We start from the raw sequence: 20,585 nt of genomic DNA, 5'->3' as shown, positions 1-20,585 counted from the left end.
TTGGACATTAAATGCTAAAAATGCAAAAGATGCCTATTTTTGTAATTTTTAATTTTTGTAAAACTCATTTAATTACTAACAATTGTAGAATTAAATCCTACATGCAAAATGTGACATATTTTTATATTTTTTATTAATTTAACAAATAAGCGAACACAGACAAATACAAATAATTATCCAAAAATATCACAAAAATACTCAAAATTGCACACCAAGGAAAATCATTTTATTTTGCATTTTTTTGGAGTATTTCTCATATAGGGCAAAAATCACGTGCTTACAGCTGCCCCTCTTTGCCCGGAGACACGAAGGGTTTTCGTGCAAAGATAAAGCGAGCGATTTTTGCCCATTTTTTTGAAAAAGATTTAACCGAACCTTTGCTTCAAAGTTTTCCTACATATCCCTGGCTAAAGGGGAATCAGGTTAATGTAGTTCGGGAAGTTTTGGTAGCTGGGACTACCGTGGGACTGCAATGTTACTGTTGTTGCATGCTGTTATCACTGCTTACCGATCTCCTTGTTACACCGTGTTTAAAAGAAAACAAGAAGCTAGGCTAGACTGTAACTTGTTCTTGTTGCCTTGCTTTCTTGTCGGCTTGTGTTTCATCCGGTGCTTTTCTTCCTTGAATTTTGGAATGATACTGGCCCTTTGCTTTTCTGAATACCAGTTTTCATCATTTTGCTCGGTCCGCTAGGGACATGGCTTTCTTCATCAAGCTTTCGGCGGTTCCTCTGGTGGGTACGACTCTCTTCATCAGACTTGTTATGCTGGGCATGATTTAATGTTCACAAGCCGCTTCTTTCAAAACGCGTCTTTTCTTCCCTTTGACTCATGCGCCTGAATTTGTTCTGTTTCCCGGTGCTGGGGATTTTATTGTTACTGCTGGGGATTCCTGTTGTAACCCTCCGTTTTATTGTCTTCTGACTTGATCTCGAAATGTATGCCTCTGTTATCTGGGCGGGCTCCCAACTTCAACGCTTGAAATATAAAGACTGAAATGTATGCCTCTGTTATCTGGGCGGGCTCCCAACTTCAATGCTTGAAATATAAAGACTGAATGTATGCCTCTGTTATTATGGGCGGGCTCCCAACTTCAATGCTTGAAAGTAAAGACTGAATGTATTCCTCTGTTATTATGGGCGGGCTCCCAACTTCAACGCTTGAAAGTAAAGACTGAATGTATTCCTCTGTTATTATGGGCGGGCTCCCAACTTCAACACTTGAAAAGTAAAGACTGGAATGTATGCCTCTGTTATCTGGGCGGGCTCCCAACTTCAACACTCGAAACGTAAAGACTGAATGTATTCCTCTATTATTATGGGCGGTCTCCCAACTTCAACACTTGAAAAAAGACTGAATGTATGCCTCTGTTATATAGGCGGGCTCCCAACTTCAACATTTAAAAGTAAAGACTGAATGTATGGCTCTGTTATATGGACGGGCTCCCAACTTCAACACCTGAAATGTAAAAACTGAATGTATTCCTCTATTATTATGGGCGGGCTCCCAACTTCAACGTTTGAAATGAAAAGACTGAAATGTATGCCTCTGTTATTATGGGCGGGCTCCCAACTTCAACACTTGAAATGTAAAGACTGAATGTATTCCTTTGTTATTATGGGTGGGCTCCCAACTTCAACACTTGAAAATTAAAGACTGAATGTATTCCTCTGTTATTATGGGCTGGCTCCCAACTTCAACACTTGAAAATTAAAGACTGAAATGTATGCCTCTGTTATCTGGGCGGGCTCCCAACTTCAACGCTTGAAAAGTAAAGACTGAATGTATGCCTCTGTTATTTGGGCGGGCTCCCAACTTCAACGCTTGAAAAGTAAAGACTGAAATGTATGCCTCTGTTCTATGGGCGGGCTCCCAACTTCAACACTTGAAAAGTAAAGACCGGAATGCATTCCTCTCGTTATACAGGTGGGCGCCTGGCTTCAACAACAACTTTTTAAAATAAACGTCATTCCTCTCTTCAGGCGGGCTCCTGATTTCAACAACAACTTAGGAGGAAATGCCTCTCCTATGGGTAAAAATAAACTTAGGAGGAAATACATCTCCTATGGGTAAAACTAGACTTAGGAGGAAGTGCGTCTCCTATTGGCAAAACTAGACTTAGGAAGTGCATCTCCTATTGGTAAAACTAGACTTAGGAAGTGCGTCTCCTATTGGTAAAACTAGACTTAGGAAGTGCGTCTCCTATTGGTAAAGACGTGGAATGTATTCCCTTGTTATACAGGTGGGCGCCTAATGGTAATGAAACGAAAAATGGTATGCCCGCATTATACTGGTGGGCAACCTAGAATATGAAATGAACAGACAAAAAGTATTCCTCTCGTTATTCAGGTGAGCGCCTGTCTTCAAACAAACAACTTAGAAAAATAAAATCTTATTCGAGGGCGGATGAACCCAAAATATCCTATTCGAGGGCGGATAAACCCAAAATATCCTATTAAAGGGCGGATGACCCCAAAATATCCTTAAGACTTGAAAATGTCTTACCTCGAATACTTGCTGGGGATTATTTTGCTTGGGATGAATTTTCCCTTTCTACCTTCCCCATTATGGGTTGTCCGACCCTCTTGAAATTTGGTCGAAAAATCCGTCGAAGATGCTTCTACATCTCGATGATCCGCTGGGGATAACTCTGCTGAAGATAACTCTGCTGAGTAAATATGTTATCTTACTCCTTCCAGAACTACTTCCTTTTGAGTAGGATGTTTCATTCCCCTGCAAACTACTTCCCCTTTTTATTTTTTATTTATTTATTTATTTATTATTATTATTATTATTATTATTATTATTATTATTATTATTATTATTATTATTATTATTATTATTATTATTATTATTATTATTATTATTAGCTTCTTCCTTTGAAGACTAACTCCTTTGAGACTCGTTTTGCCTTTCCACGAAAGGAACCGCTGAGGATACCGATTTTCACCAAACTTGTGTTGGACTGCTCGAAACTGCTAGGGATAACACTGTCGAGGATAATACTGTTGGGGGATTCTGATTCTTTCAGAACTAGTGCTTCACTGAGCTCAAGTTTCATCCCTTTGCTGGGGAACAACTTCCTCCATAGAAACTTATTATGTTGGGGGCAACACTAGTTCTAAGACCACTTCCCTTGAGACTGGCGTTATCTTTATTCTTCCCCGAATGGGTACCTGACTTCCAGAAAATTTTCTAAATGGAAGGAAAATTTTCTGCCCCAGTTTGATAATATCCCTTGCGGCACGCATTTCTGGCATCAATGCCATTTCCCTTACCTGTTTCAAATCAAACAAAATTTGTTAGTTTAAAACATGGTGGTTGGTTGTGATACTCTTACTGGGATGGCTTTTCCCTTTCTCCTTCCTTGCTCTGCGTTCCACAACTTGTTGGGGATGATATTATTTGCTGGGGATAATCCCATTCTGCTGGGGATATCCCTCTTCTTTTGTGGCATAGACGGAAACTGGCATTTCCCCGATCTTTTTTAGTATCATATGGATTTCCCAAACCATGCTCACTGCTCTCCTTGCTTTGTCCACGGGCCTCGGCCTTGAGGTTTATAACCTTTGATTTCGGCAAGGATATCCCTTTTTGACACTCGTCAATCCTTTCGTCAATTCCCTTTTGCTGGGGATATTTTTCTTGACACTGGACTCGCGCTTGTTCCTTGCTGACTAAACCACTTGGATGTACTAGTCAGATCTCATCTGGCATAATTGAAAAGCTGATGGCATATTTTGAAGTCAATTCTCACTTGTTCTGACCGAACACACCCTATTGGAAATTTTTTTTTCTATGAAAGGAAAAAGATAAAAGGGAACAGAAAAAAAAAAGACAAAGGAAAAGATGACTCTTTAACAAAAGAAACTATAAATAAAAACCTATCAAACGCAGATACCGACTCTAATGGTCATGACATGCTTATGTGTTCTATCCTCTACCGCCAATCATCTTTCAAGACCTTCAATTGGCAATTCCCCATCTGATTCTCAATCCTATTTCGACTTGTAGTGCCCGAAGGGTTTTCACTATCAAGCCTCTCTCATTTTGGTTTTTCTCTCAGCTTTCATCGCCTTACGGTGTCCGTAAAGATTTTCACCGATAAGACTCTCTCATTTGTATCACTTTCCAGCAGGGGATTTGGAGTGTTGCCGGTATGACTCTCTGCTGGAGATTAGAGTCCTTTCTGCTGTGGAACAGAATGTTATGTTCGTTGGTAAGACTCTCATTTGTCTGACTTGGCATCTTTTGAAGACTGATCAGAAGGTCTTTCTTTGGACCGTAATGTGGGTTTTTGGATAGGGCTAGAAAGAAAGGGTATTAAAGGCTCAAAAATGCATCGATTTTGGGTTATTAATTACAACCTTCGGAACTAGATTTATTTACAACAAACGCAACATTTGCCCCAGTTTCTTGCTTGGGGATATCTTAATTGATTGATTTTTTTTTTCATTTTTCAAAACTATGACCGAGCCGTGAAGCGCCTACGTATCCTCTTTGAGGAATCAGGTCAAACGTAGCTCCCAATTCCTTTTTTTCATTTGACCTTTTTTTTTGTTATCATTCTTCTTTTCTTTTCTTTTCTTTTCTCTTTTTTTCGTTTTTGTTGTTTTCTTTCTTTCTCTTTTTTTTCGTTGCTACTGATTCCGAACGAGGGGTATGAAAGAAAATAAATAAGGCTCAAAAATGGGTAACGAAGGATAAAGTGTTTAGGTAGCAGAATAAAATGCCTTCGTCATTCCAGTCTTCAAAACATGCCAAGTGCAAACAACATAATTGAACATAGATTTATAGTCTCTTCCGATGGTGACGGACTTGACAATTATGTTAAACAATTTATTTTTTCCTTGCCATTTCAAAAGCACCGTTGGGCGACACTCTCATTATCTTGAACGACCCTCATGCCGATCTTGCTCTTAACGGTTTTTCTTTGTGTTTAACTTGCCCTAGTTCCACACTCGAGCTCTGAATATTCTCAAACCGTTCTTATTTTCCGGGGTTTTATGATTAACTTTTAAGATTAGGCCCAAAGTGTGTGCGCATGTCATGTCACTAGAATCGGCGCTGAACAAAATAACAAAAGGACTAAACAAAAGATGACTGGAAATAATAAAATACCGGATCTTGCGTTAGCCTACCGGTGAAATGGTTTGAATAACAAAACAAACAAAACAAACCAGAACAAAATCCTGAAACAAACTGGACAAAATTTAAACAACCGCTATGACAAAACGGAAAGTTAAGACAGTTTGACACAAGACAATATCCGGCTTATAACCCTAATAATCCGAACAACAGAAATGACAACAAAATAAGCCACCACAAGCTTCTCTCTTACTGACCAAGGAAACGAAGCGTCCTCCCACTTTAGCAAAAACTGGCATCTTAGCCACTGAGCTTTGCATCAATACTGCCAAGACTATTGCCAGCTTCAACATCATCAACCTCCGTCGACAAGCTCTCGATAGGGTTCGAGTGCTCCATGTCACTGTTATTGATCACAATCCTCCCTTCTTGGATCATTTTCTCCACTTCCCTTTTCAAAGTACGACAGCTCTCAACGTTGTGGCCTACGACATTGGAGTGGTATGCTCATTGCGCTACCGGATCAAAGTTCCTTGCAAGTGGATCTGGAGTACATGCGGGGAGTGGCTCAATCAAGCCAGCATGCCTTAGCCTTCCAAACAGACTGGCATAAGATACTCCGATAGGGGTGAGAGTCTTTCCTCGTTTCAATAGCCTCTTCATTCTTGCATGTTGACAGGGCCGGAAACCTGATCCAGGTGGCTTTTAGTAGGCTTGTGTAGGTGGGTAGGCATTTTGTGGAGCTGGGTGCCTGGAAAGTGAAGTATGGCGGGGAAAGAAGTGGTGTTGGGGGCGGAGAAGCATTGAGGAGTGATGGAGCTACTCGGGTAGCTGGGAAAGCTGCCATAAGTGGGTTGGGATGGAGAGTATGGGGGATCTTCCGTTATGGTGTTGGGTGCTTGGGAAATGACAGAGTTCAAGAGGCTTGGCGGTGGAGGGGGTGGTGCTTTTCCAGTTATCCATGCCTGATACATATCTGCCACATGTTGTCTCAGCATTTTCACTTCCTCTACCAACCCATTGTTCCGTTCGACCAATTGTTGTCGGTCATCGATACCGACCCACTCGGTTCTGCGGTTCTGAGCCATTGTCCTTTGATTTTGCTTTGCAAGGAGGAGCTACCACAACCAACCACTTTTCTATATATGAACACAGCAAAGGGAAGCCATCAACGTTAGTGTTAGGGCATTTGACAGACAATCATATATCAGAGATACAATGCACCTAAGCAGTCAGACAATTGTGCCCCTCTGAAAATTTCCCACACTTTCCTTTATTTATTTATTCTTTTTTATTATTATTATTATTTTTTTATTTTTTTTAGTGGTGGTCGAATCTTATGGAGATTGCCTACGTATCATGTCCCCGCATGAATAAGATCTTGCGTAGTTCAGACCAATAAAAGATAAACAATAATAAACATTTTTTCTTATCAATTTGCATAATAAAACAAACTGGGTTTCAAAAGTTTAAAGATGACCTACAAACTCGAAAATCAAACAACCCATATATTCTAATCAAGAGATTTATAAACTCAAAAACAAAAGGCTAGCTCCCTTTCTCTGTTCGACAAATGCAACCAAACGGTTATTTATGCAAATGTGGCCCCTTCCAAATTTCACATGAATTTTGGGGCCGGGGAGGATTATTTTATGACACTTTACAAACTTGTCCATTCTTTTACGAAAATAGCCTTTCGACAACTGAAAGATACTGTAAGGCTATTTCGGCAAGAACAGTTTAAGACGCGGCCGAAGCTGGCTCGACTTATTTTTTAAATAAAAATTCAAACGGTATTCACCTAATCGCAGACTCTTTGTTTTTTTTTTCAAATTACAATGAAAACGTGGTGTTGCAAACACGGCCCTTCAGCGCTTCGGGGACGAAGATTTATAAGGCTGTGTGGGTCAACTAGACCAAAAATCCTAAACATGACCCAAAAGGTGGTTGTTCATGCAAAGTCAGCCTTCCGGCGTCCCTTTCGAGAACATTCGGCTATTTATGACAAAACAGCATCACATGACCTATTTATGACTCTTTTTATCGTTTTTCAAATTAGAAAACTCAATATTGCAAACACGGCCTTTCAACGTCTCGGGGACGAAGATTTTTTAGGCTGTGGAGGTCAACTGGACCAAATCTTAAACGTGACCCAAAGAGTGGCTGTTTATGCAAGGTCAGCCTTCCGGCGTCCTTTTGGGAACGTTCGGCTATGTTTTGACAAAACAGCGTCACCTGACTTTTTTATGACAGAATTAAAATTTTGACATGTTTTTTTCTTTTATTATTATTTATTTGTTTTTGGCTATTTTAGCAAAATGGGGGGTTGGACATCACCCAGCTTATTTATGACATGTTTTTATTTTTATTTTTTATTTTTTATTATTTATTTATTTGTTTTTGGCTTTTTTAGCAAAAGGGGGGACTGGACACCGCCCGACTTATTTATGACAAGATTAAATTTTTTGATTTTTGGCTATTTTAGCAAAAGGTAGGGTTGGACCCGATGAGGGTTGCCTACGTATCTCACATCCGGTGAGAATCAAACCCACGTAGTTCGGGTCTCGTGAATAAGTAAATGAACTAATATTTTTTTTTAATTGGAATTTGTGAAAGAACTGCTTCAAAAGAAGAAAGGAAGTATATATATATATATATTTTTTTTGATTGATTTCTTTTTGAAAGAAAGACTTGTAAAAATTCCTTTTCTTTTGATTTGTACTTTGAGAATTTCAAAAGTAAAAGGAAGATATTTTTTCCTGAATTTTCATTTGTTTTTTTTTTTATTCTAAAAAAGAAAATATTTTTGGAATTTTACTTTTAATAAAAGAAATGCTTCTAAAAAAATATTTTTTGAATTTTGAATTTTCTTTTCAATTTTGAAAGAAGGATCAAAATAATATTTTTTATTTTTTTTTAAAACATTTTTATTATTTTTTGTTTTATCAAAAATGGAAAATAAAGATATTTATATTATTTTTGCAAGACGTATCTTTTTGGAATTTTGCTTTGAATTTTCTTGGCAAGACAAATACTCTTTGCAACAAATAAAGATATATATATCTTTTGGAAATAAAAAAACTTTTCGGATTTATATATATATATATATATATATATATATTTGCGACAAATAATGAAAGACTCTTTTTCATTTTCATTTACATGGCAAGACAAACTATTTTCCTTTTCTATTTTTTTTTTGAAAAACAAGACAGAACAACGACTCTTTTTTTTCTATTTTTCCGTTGCTTTTAATAAGACATTTTTTCATTTTCTCAAAATATCGGCAGAGTTTTGACAGTATTTGGGTTTCTTTCAAAAATAAACAATCAATTCTCTAACCGCTATTTTTTTTATTTCACAATATTCATAATATTCAAACACCGGTCAGCGAGACAAAATAAATGCACGGAAAACAAATAGGATGCATCAGGATGGTCTTTTCATATCAGGTTGCTAGTCCTAGACGGACCCAACCCCTGTGTTGAGTCCTCTAAGTCAAATGCAACGTGATGCAAATAAGCGTTCCTACTAGGGATCCGGCATGAAGTCACGTTATTCTATGTTCAAAAACCTGGGTTGGTGTTCTAGACAGTGTACCCGAGCGGACAACTCGAGTTGAGGAAGGAGCTCCTTTCCGGGAACCAAAAGGCCAGCCGGCTTAGAAACTTTCCGAGCCTCTTTTATTTAGGGTATGACACTAACAGAATAGGGAGTCTCAGCCAGTAAGCACATCCCCGGAGGTAAGAAGAGAAAGGTTTCGGCACAGTTTATATACAGTTCAAATAATATCAAAGCGGTAAAAGCATCATTTAGCACATTGAGCCCAAACATATAATAAAATCATATAATAAATAAAGCCAAATAATAACAATTATTCTAAGCTCGAATTCTTAACCCTGAACTAGTGGTTCTGGGTGTTATCCCCAGTGGAGTCGCCAGAGCTGTCACACCTCTTTTTTACGCCCCCGCGAGGGGACAAGGGAGTTTTTCCAATTGAAGGACAATCGAGACGGGATTGGTTTATTTATTTTAGAGTCGCCACTTGGGAGATTTAGGGTGTCCCAAGTCACCAATTTTAATCCCAAATCGAGGAAAAGAATGACTCCATATTACAGTCTGCGTACCAGAAATCCGGATAAGAAATTCTGTTAACCCGGGAGAAGGTGTTAGGCATTCCCGAGTTCCGTGGTTCTAGCACGGTCGCTCAACTGTTATATTCGGCTTGATTATCTGATTTTATACAAATATGAACTTATGTGCAAAATTTAACTTTTAACCGCTTTTATCATTTACTGTTATTTTTATCAAGAATTGCAACATCGTGGAAACACATCTCGAACCACGTCACATCAATGCACCCGTGGTTGTTGGCGTATTTCAACTATGTTGAGATTTGGATTTGGGTCACATAAATGTGCACCCGAGTTTAAGAAAATTAAATTATTAAAGGCGCGGCTAAAGCGACTAGCGTATCATTTACTTTGGGTAGGGCCGTGGAATTTTGCTAAACGGTCCATCCCGAAGTCTAAGCAATGTTAAAGTAAATATTTACTGAGGGCCCCGCAATTTTGTATTTTTATTCGGCGAGGCTCATCTCATTCTTATTTTTTAAAAGGAATTTGCAACGTCGTGGACATGCATCTCGAACCATGTCACAATCAATGTACCCGTGATCAGAGACACATTTCAACTCCGTTGAGATTTGGATTTGGGTCACATAAATCCGCACCCGAATTTAAGAAAGTAATTTAATTAAATCGCGTCTAAAGAGGCTAACGCGTTATTATCTTTGGGGAAGACAGTGGAATTCACTAAACAGTCCATCCCAAATTCTAAGTATTTATTATGACTAATTATTGAGGGCCCCGCGATTTGCATTTTTATTTGGCGAGGCTCGTCTCATTGTCTTTAAAAGGATAAACCTACAATGACTATATTTTCTATTAAGTTCGTCTCTAAAATAAAAGAAAATCTCTTAATTATTTACATGCTGAAAAACGTAACTTATTAGTTATTAGTTTACAGCTAATGCGAATGGAAAATTGCGATCGAGTTTGTACAAAGAAAAACTGCTTTCATTCTAGATTCTATTATTCAATAATAGTGAAACATGAAATTGACACACCATAATATCAAAATAAATTACCTAGTATTTGATTAATTCAACTAACATTATTAGATGAAGAAGTTATACATATGCAACCCCATTACTTATTAATAAATCGACTACATTTTTATACAAAGAAAGGAAAATTATATTCAACAACAAATCTAAACAGGAGGGATTCAACAGGAACAACGCCTGATTAATATTTCATTTTCGCTTCAAGCCGAGAGTGTACAAATGTGTACCTGGAAATGGCAGTACAAGAAGAAAAGAAGTAGAAGTCAGCAGCAATAATACCACAGCAACAGCAAATTCAGCAACACCGCAAACCAGTAACAACCAGTAGAATAACCCAGTAACAGATTGAAAACTCAGCAATACCAAAGTGCAATCACAGTCAAAGCAGAAGAGAGAACAGATACAAGAGGCAGTAGTTTCGGATTTTTGAGTAACACTCGAGAAAAGCAAATGGAAATTATTCGAGTGAAAGTTCAAATTGCATTTCTCTTTTACTCTCAAAATGTTTCAAGTCTGTCCGCTCTCAAGTATAAAAATCTCTCAATAATATCCACCCTTTTTTCTCTCAATGTTCAAGTCCTCCCAATAATGTTCCACCCTTTTTATGTCAAGAATAACTCTTATTTATAGCAAGACCTTGTCTTGAATTCTCAACCCCAAATTATTCCCCAAATGGCATGCTTTGTCCCCACTATTAAATGTCTTCTTTATTTTAAACCTTGTCCCCCATGCCTACATTAAATAAATGCCACATTACCAACCCATTACAATATGTCCCCCATGCCTACATTAAACAAGTACAATATTCCTTCCCATTATGTTTTGTCTTGTCCCCCATTATATTAAACAAGTACATCAAAAACCTCACCCCATTATATTTTGTCCCCCATGCTTAACATAAAGAATCAAAATAATGTTCAATTACCAAACTACCCCTCCGACCTTATTGCAATTACAAATCTACCCCCGAATGCAATGCAATTTACCAAATTACCCCTCTGCTCTAAACAATCAATTAATCATAACTTGACCAAAATATAGTCAAGATGACCAATTTCTCAACAATCTTCAACAACAATTATATGAACACGATGAACAACACAACTCCAAATTAATGGAACTAAATTAACCATATCGGGAACCAATCCTGGTTAATTTAGCAAGGATACAACAATACAAACAACAAAATACATGATTCAAACTAAATCAAACCAATCAAAAACAACATAAACTCACATTAAATCACTGGATTTAAACATGAACTTCAAACCAAGACGAACATGAAACAAAACATGACGAATTCACATGATTCAAACAACATTACTAATTTCTGGAAAATACATAACAACATGAGACAAATTGAAGAGATAATTAATTAAATTTCAATTTGAATCTAACAAACATTAAACTAACAAATATTTACATAAACAATAATACAAACATGAAATAAACATGAAAAACAACTAATTAAACTTCTATTTTGAAATCTGAAAATTAATTTAACAAAACATATGAACATGAACAAAACCAAAAATCAAATATCTAACCATAGACATGAACAAAACAAACATTTTCCGCTTTTAGATTCGAAAAATATCAAAACAAAATACGGACAAAATAAAACTCAAAAAATCTACTAACCGAATCGAACAACATACATACGGACTGTTTCGACGACCCTCGACCAAAGCTCGACCACACGACGACGAACGAACTTAAGAAGCCAACTGAAACCGCGCCGAAGCAGCAGCAGCAGTTGTCGCGGCAGAAGTGAAGGAACAAGGCAGCTGGGGGTTCGTTTGGTTACGTGAAGGAGCTGGGGTTCGTTTGCGAAGAAAAATGAAGGCAGAAGAAGCAGCGATGAAGACTGGCCATGGTTGTTCGAGCTGAAGAAGACGAAGTGAGGCAGCAGCAGCTCGGACGGCGAGGTTGAAACATAAGTAGTAGCTTGATGGGTCTGTTTGGCTCGAACGGGACGTCGAGCAGCTGTTCGCCAAGGAGGAAGATGAAGTAGCAGCTCGGATGACGATGTCCATGGCGGAACGGGCTGGACGATGAGGGCAGTGACAGCAGTAGCAGGTTTGGTTTAGACTCAAGGAGATGGTTGGACGTCGTTGAGGCAGTGACGGAGTAGGGTTGAGGATGAAGAAGAACCAACAATGAAGGTGTTCGACGGAGGGCTCGTCGCTGGTTCGAAGAAGACGGAGGCAGCGGGCAGTCCATGGGCAAGCTTGAGCTCGCCATGGAGAAGACGAAGCAGCAAAAAGGCAGCCATGGGAGCTGGTCTTGGAGCTTTGGAGGAGAAGAAGCAAAAGGGTGTGGGGGGCGGATGTTTTCTTTGTTTTTAGGGTTTTTGGTTTTTTATTTTTATTTTTTGTTTTGTTTTGTGTTTTGAACAAATGAAGAAAGGGGTGTTGGGTATTTGGGTTAATGGGGCGGACCGGGTCGACCCGTGTGAAGATGTATTGGGTCATGGAGAAGATTGGGCAATTATTTGGGCCTGAGGTTGAAATTTGAAGAAGTGGCCCAATCCGATTTTTCTTTGTATTTTTGTTATTTTTTCTTCTTTTATTTTCTAAAACTAAATTATAAAAGTACTTAAATTATTATTAAGAACTAAATAAGTTATAAAAGCGCAAATTAACTCCCAATAACAATTAACGCACAATTAAGTAATAATTAAGCATAAAATTATTCGTTTGGACATTAAATGCTAAAAATGCAAAAGATGCCTATTTTTGTAATTTTTAATTTTTGTAAAACTCATTTAATTACTAACAATTGTAGAATTAAATCCTACATGCAAAATGCGACATATTTTTATATTTTTTATTAATTTAACAAATAAGCGAACACAGACAAATACAAATAATTATCCAAAAATATCACAAAAATACTCAAAATTGCACACCAAGGAAAATCATTTTATTTTGCATTTTTTGGGAGTATTTCTCATATAGGGCAAAAATCACGTGCTTACAGTAGGCAAACTCTGCTAAAGGCAAAAACTGATCCCACGAACCTCTAAAGTCAATAACACAATCTCGGAGCATATCCTCCAATATCTAAATAGTCTGCTCGGACTGCCCGTCCGTCTAAGGATGAAATGTTATACTCAAACCTGGGTGCCCAACTCTCGTTGAACTGCTCTCTAGAAATGCGAAGTAAACTGCGTACCTCGGTCCGAAATGATAGATACCGGCACACCATGAAGGCGAACAATCTCCCGGATATAGATCTCAGCTAACCTCTCGGATGAATAGGAGACTGCCACAGGAATGAAATGCGCTAACTTGGTCAGCCTATCAACAATGACCCAAGCTGCATAGAACTTCTTCCGAGTCAGCGGAAGTTTAGTAATGAAGTCCATAGTGATCCGCTCCCACTTCCACTCGGGAAGCTCAATCCTCTAAAACAATCCACCAGGCCTCTGATGCTCGTACTTAACCTACTGACAATTCAAACACTGTGCCACATATGCCACAATATCCTTCTTCATTCTACGCCACCAGTAATGATGTCGCAGATCCTGATACATCTTCATGGTGCCCGGATGAATAGAGTACCGGGAACTATGGGCCTCCTCTAAAATCAACTCTCGAAGCTCATCCACATTAGGCACACAAACTTGACCCAGTAATCTCAAAACTCCATCAGCATCTAAGGTAACCTGCTTGGCACCTCCACACTGCATCGTGTCTCTAAGGACACACAAATGGGGATCATCAAACTGTCGATCACGGATACGCTCCAATAACGAAGAACGAGCTACCGTGCAAGCTAATACCCGACTAGGCTCAGAAATATCCAACCTCACGAATCGATTGGCTAAGGCCTGAACATCTAAAGCAAGCGGCCTCTCACCGACTGGGATATAAGCAAGACTGTCCATACTGGCTGACTTTCTACTCAAAGCATCGGCCACCACATTGGCCTTTCCCAGGGGATATAACCACCTCCTCTTCAACTCCTTTTGCTTGAATAAATACTAAAGACTCTTATGATCAGTGGAACACCTCATATGCCATGCCATACAGATAGTGCCTCCAGATCTTCAATGCGTGAACAATGGCTGCCAACTCCAAATCATGAACCGGATAGTTCTTCTCATGAATCTTCAACTGCCTCGAAGCATAGGCAATGACCTTGCCATCCTGCATCAACACTGCACCAAACCCAATAAGGGAAGCATCACAATAGACTGTGAAAGGCCCTGAACCCGTTGGCAATACTAACACCAGTGTCATAGTCAGAGCTGTCTTGAGCCTCTGAAAGCTCGCCTCACACTCGTCCGACCATCTGAACTGGGCACTCTTCTGGGTCAACCTGGTCATCGGGGCTGCGATAGATGAGAACCCCTCCACGAACCGACGATAGTAGCCTGCCAATCCCAAGAAACTCCAGATCTTTGTAGCTGATGCCGGTCTAGGCTAGTTCTTGACTGCCTCAATCTTCTTCGGATCAACCTAAATACCCTCTGCTAATACGACATGACCCGGGAATGCAACTGAACTCAACCAGAACTCACACTTTGAGAACTTAGAATATAACTGACTATCCTTCAGAGTCTAAAGAATCACTCTGAGATGTTTCTCGTGCTCCTCCCGGCTACGGGAATATATCAGAATATCATCAATGAAGACTATCATGAATGAGTCCAAATAAAGCCTGAACACCCGATTCATCAAATCCATGAAAGTTGCTGGGGCATTTGTCAACCTGAATGACATAACCAAGAACTCATAATGTCTGTACCGAGTGCGGAATGCTATCTTAGGGACATCGGATGCCCTAATCCTCAACTGATGGTAGCCAGATCTCAAGTCAATCTTTGAAAATACCTTGGCACCCTGAAGCTGATCGAACAAATCATCAATCCTTAGCGGTGGATACTTATTCATGATTGTAACCTTGTTCAATTACTGGTAGTCAATGCACATTCTCATCGAACCATCCTTTTTCTTAAGCATGGGTCTAATGAAACCCTTCTCAAGCAAGTCTTGCAACTGCTCCTTCAATTCTTTCAACTCAGGCGGGGCCATGCGATACAGCGGAATAGAAATGGTCTGAATGCTCGGAGCCAAATCAATGCAGAAGTCAATATCCCTATCGGGTGGCATACCCGGCAAGTCTGAAGGAAAAACCTCAGGAAACTCGTGAACAATAGGCATAGAATCAATAGAGGGAACCTCAACACTAGAATCGCGAACATACGCCAAATAGGCCAAACACCCCTTCTCGACCATACGTCGAGCCTTCACACACGAGATAATGCTGCGGGTAGAATGACCAGGAGTCCCTCTCCACTCTAAATAGGGCAAATCCAGTAAGGCTAAGGTCACAGTCTTGGCATGACAAACCAAGATAGCGTGGTAAGGTGATAACCAGTCCATCCCCAATATAACATCAAAGTCGACCATATCTAAAAGCAACAAATCAACATGAGTCTCAAGACCCCCAATCACCACAATACAAGAACGATGAACCCGATCGACCACAATAGAATCACCCACCGGTGTAGACACATAAACAGGAATACTTAATGAATCACTAGGCATGACCAGGTACGGTGCAAAATAAGATGACACATACGAATACGTAGACCCTGGATCAAATAGCACTGAAGCATCTCTATCACAAACCAGAATGGTACCTATAATGACTGCATCTGAAGCCTCAGCCTCGGGCCTAGCTGGAAGGGCGTAACATTGGGGCTGGGCCTACCACCCTGAACTGCAAACTTACTAAAGTACGCCTTGAAGTGTTGCATTAAAAATTACTATTTTGAAACTATCTCGAGAAGACGAAGTAGCACACGAGGCAATTTTTATAAATCAAAATCTGTAATGCATCCTAATTGAATTAAAACTTTTTTAGAGTCTGCTAATTGCATCTCCACGCTTGAAGTTACCATAACTGCTATTTCTCTCTGGGTGATCTAAACTAAACACTTTCGTCTAATCTTTTAACACGAAACAGAAAAATAAAAAATTGGCATTTAACTATAAAATAGTAAAACATCTAATATATTTAGAACTCAGAAATTTCACCAAAAAATCCATGTCTCCAAAATGGCAAAATCTAATCGTGACCGACGCAGACACACATTCAATATGAACATACCAGAAAAAAGAAGAAAATATTTAAAGTATTTATTCGGATTACTTTATTCCAGAAAGATTTAAAGGATGAAAAATAAAAAGTTAAAGGCATGTTAGACCACATACAGTTTAATCAAGATTCAAGTAGTGCATAATTTGCTGAAGACAAAAAAGAGAATTAACTTTAATGACCTGAGGCGTAAACACTAATATTTGTGGTGATTTTTAGACTCGGTTCTACAGAGGATTGAAAAATTGTCTAATATTTGATTTGTATTGGTTCCACAATCAACTTTTCTATTTTATAATATTTATAGTATAGAACTATAGATGATAATTATAGAATTTGATTTCCATTCAAACAATGAATGAACGAATTTTTCTTTACAAATTTGACTCTAAGAATGTCATGTTGACTGGGACTTTGCAATATTTGAATTGCTTTTACATTTTTAGGCATAAACGTTTAAGACATAATTTAATTATTGAAGGGCATAACAGGCAACTAATATTTTAGGGATATTTTTGTCGTTCACATTTAGCGTAAAACATTCGTGCTTTTATAATAACTAGTTTTAGTATACGTGTGTTGCACGTGTATGTTGCTTCAATCAATAAATATATTTATATATAAGAAGAAAAAGTTACTGAAAAATAGCAATTTATATCAAAATAATTTAAGTATTTTCTTAAGGAAATCATTTGTAAAAGGTGGTTAAATTTTAATTGTTTCTAAATTTTATACATTAAAACTTCTGAAATGATTCAAATAATATATATTCGATAAATAAAATTGCTTTTAAAATCTTAAATAAGTAAATATTAGGAAAATTAAGCCATAAAATAATTATAGTTGTGAAATAATTTAATAAAATATAATTTAAACAACCAAGAAAATATTTTCGTATGAAAAGGAAAATAAAGGATCACAATTGATCTTGCACGCTAAATTTTCCTTGTACGATATAGGTACAAAATATTTATATGAAAATTATACAATATTTTTTGTCCTTGGTTGAAAAGAAACTTTACTTTTTTATATTCTCTTCTTTTTCTTAATATAATTTTATCCTTATTTAGTTGGTTTCGAACTTCAAAATATTAGGTAATATTTAACATTTTGCTTGATTTTAAAGTCCTAACTATTAGGAAAGTAACTTAAATTACATATTTGTCAAATGTAAAACTTATTTTTGAAAGTTAAAAAAGACGAACTACATTTCAGTAAGGGCATTCATATTTTTAATATATTTAAAAATTGTTGGATTATATTATTTTTGTCTAATAATTAATTCATAGATTTAATTATTATTTTTATTATAATAGTAACTCATTAGATTTTGTTGATTAAAGTTCTTAATATTAGCACATCCCAGATTTTAAATATTGAACTGTAACAAGAAAAAATGACAATTATGTCAAGGATACTAATATAAAGAAATAATTCATATAAGGTAATTTAAATTTAAATTAGTTTTAAAGTAACACAAAAAATAAATTAGCCCAGATAGTTTCCATGTTCCCCTATATTTCTTACCAATTGAACGTGCATATATTGGGTGAGTTTATTAAAGCGTTTAATTAATAGAATTTTAGGTGATGTTAAAATCCTATATATTAAGAATTTAATATGGAATGATTACAGTTATATAAATAATTTAAATAAGGTAAAATCTTAATTGATTTTGAACTCCTAAATATTAGGACTTCATTCATAATTTAAATCGGAAACTAAGTCCTAAATATTAGAAAAATAATTTGAATTACTATTTTGTCCAATGTGAAATTTATTTTTAAAGGGTAAAAAAGGCGAACGACATTTCGCTAAGGGCCTTCGTGCTTTTAATATATTATTATTATTATTATTATTATAGATTGTTACTTCAAATACAATGTTTGTTTTGATTGTTATTAAAATATTATTGTATCATATCATTAAATCCATCGTTACATTAAAAGTACCACTTTATGGAACACCCGATTTAGTGTGGTCGCGTCGTTTTCTTATTTTTTTTCTCTCATCTTGCCCTTTTTTATTATTAAAAATCTTATTTTATTCTCCACCCTACTATTTTATATAATAATATATTACCTCTTACCTTACTTTTCCTTTATAATATTTGTAAGTTTATTCTTCATATTGTTGGTGCATAACGTCATGAAACGACCGGAAACAATACAATCTATCCAAACATTGCATACATCAAAAACGATACAGTACAATACAATACATACTACACGATACATTATGAAACGATACACAACAAGTATCCAAACAAGTTGTTACTGTCTAAACTCATGGCAGACACCAGAAAGGTAATTATTTTCTGCATTAAATCGTAGTTATTCAAGCACTCTATTTATACTTGCTAAAAGAAATAGGTTTCTAAAACTTGAGTTGTTGCTCAACGCTGACTAAGATCCCATATTAGAAAATTACCCAAACTAAACATGAATAGTGTGTGTGTGTGTGTGTGTGTGTGTGTGTGTGTGTGTGTATATATATATATATATATATATATATATATATATATATATATATATATATATATATATATATATATATATATAGAGAGAGAGAGAGAAAAGAAGCGTCCACAATTGACTCAAATATTTGCTTCTTCCAGCATTGCACACCAAAACATCTGGATGAGTTTATGACTCAAAATAACTGGAATTTTGATGAGACAAGTATTTTTTTGGAATCTTTGTACATACCCAAAATCATCACCGTAAGAAACCCACAGAACCCCAAATCATCATCTCTTGTTGTACTTACCCACGGTAAGTAACCCAAAAATAACGCTTACTCACTCCTCTTCCACTGTTATCCCCCAAAATTGCAAATTCTTTCCTTTTCCAAAGCTGTTGATATACGATTTCTCTATTTAATCGTCCAAATCTCTTTCTTATTTATACAATACAGAAGAAATTCGAAGATTTGCTCTACAATCAAGTTGTGGGTAAGCTTCACTCTATATTAAAGTTGGTTTTAGGTTGAATTTCATAATGAAACTCGAGGAAGATGAAGTTTCAGAATTGTATTACGATTGGGTGATAAATGTATCATAATTGTATCTGAGTTGTATTTGATACATCAATACCTAAGACAATTCTAATACAATACTAATACTATTAAAATACAATATTGTATTATAATTTAAGTTTAGAGTTGATTCTAGGTGGATGTTTAAATTGAACTTGAAAAAGATTAAGATCAAAGTTGTATCATAATTTAGAATTGTATCACAATTTGTACCTAAAAAAATACATGATACAATACTAATACAAGTATAATACGATATTGTATCAGTTTAAGTTTAGAGTCGGTTTTAAGTTGTATCATAATTGTTTAAGAATTCTTTCACGATTGTATCAAATTTGTATTTGAATTATGAGCAGTTGTGAGATCGTGACGAATTTCACAGTTTGTATCATAAATATATGATAATTATATATTAATTTATTAGTATTGTATCATGTATTATTTTGGATATTAATGTACCATCTACAAGTTATATACAATTGTGATACAAGTATGATACAATTACGTTTTACGTATTGATATATCTGATACAATTTAAGTACAATTATGATACATTTATCACACAATTCCTGAATATTTCTTCATTTTAAATGTTGCCCGGTCTCCCAGCAAAAGAACGATGCAATTGATGATTTAATAATATAAAATTGTCGACAATGGTGGGAAGAGAGAGGATGGAGATTCTGGGCGTAGATTAAGGAATTTTGTTATAAAAAAAAAGTACAATTATGATACAATTTAAGTACAATTATGATACATTTATCATACAATTCCTGAATATTTCTTCATTTTAAATGTTGTTCGCTCTCCCAGCAAAAGAACGATGCAATTGATGATTTAATAATATAAAATTGTTGACAATGGTGGGAAGAGAGAAGATGGAGATTCTGGGCGTAGATTAAGGAATTTTGTTATAAAAAAAAGTACAATTTAAGTACAATTATGATACATTTATCATACAATTCCTGAATATTTCTTCATTTTAAATGTTGTCCGGCCTCCCAGCAAAAGAACGATTAATTGATGATTTAATAATATAAAATTGTCGACAATGGTGGGAAGAGAGAAGATGGAGATTCTGGGTGTAGATTAAGGAATTTTGTTATAAAAAAAAAGAGGAGGGAGGGAGGGAGGGAGGGAGGGGGGGAGAGGAAAGGATATAATTGAATCCCTTAATTGAAGGCACTAATAATTGAATCCCTTAATTGAAGGCACTAATAAT

This window comes from Nicotiana tabacum, chromosome 10, assembly GCF_000715075.1.
Source record: "Nicotiana tabacum cultivar K326 chromosome 10, ASM71507v2, whole genome shotgun sequence".
NCBI lineage: Eukaryota > Viridiplantae > Streptophyta > Magnoliopsida > Solanales > Solanaceae > Nicotiana > Nicotiana tabacum.
Note: the sequence above shows the minus strand (reverse complement) of the source record.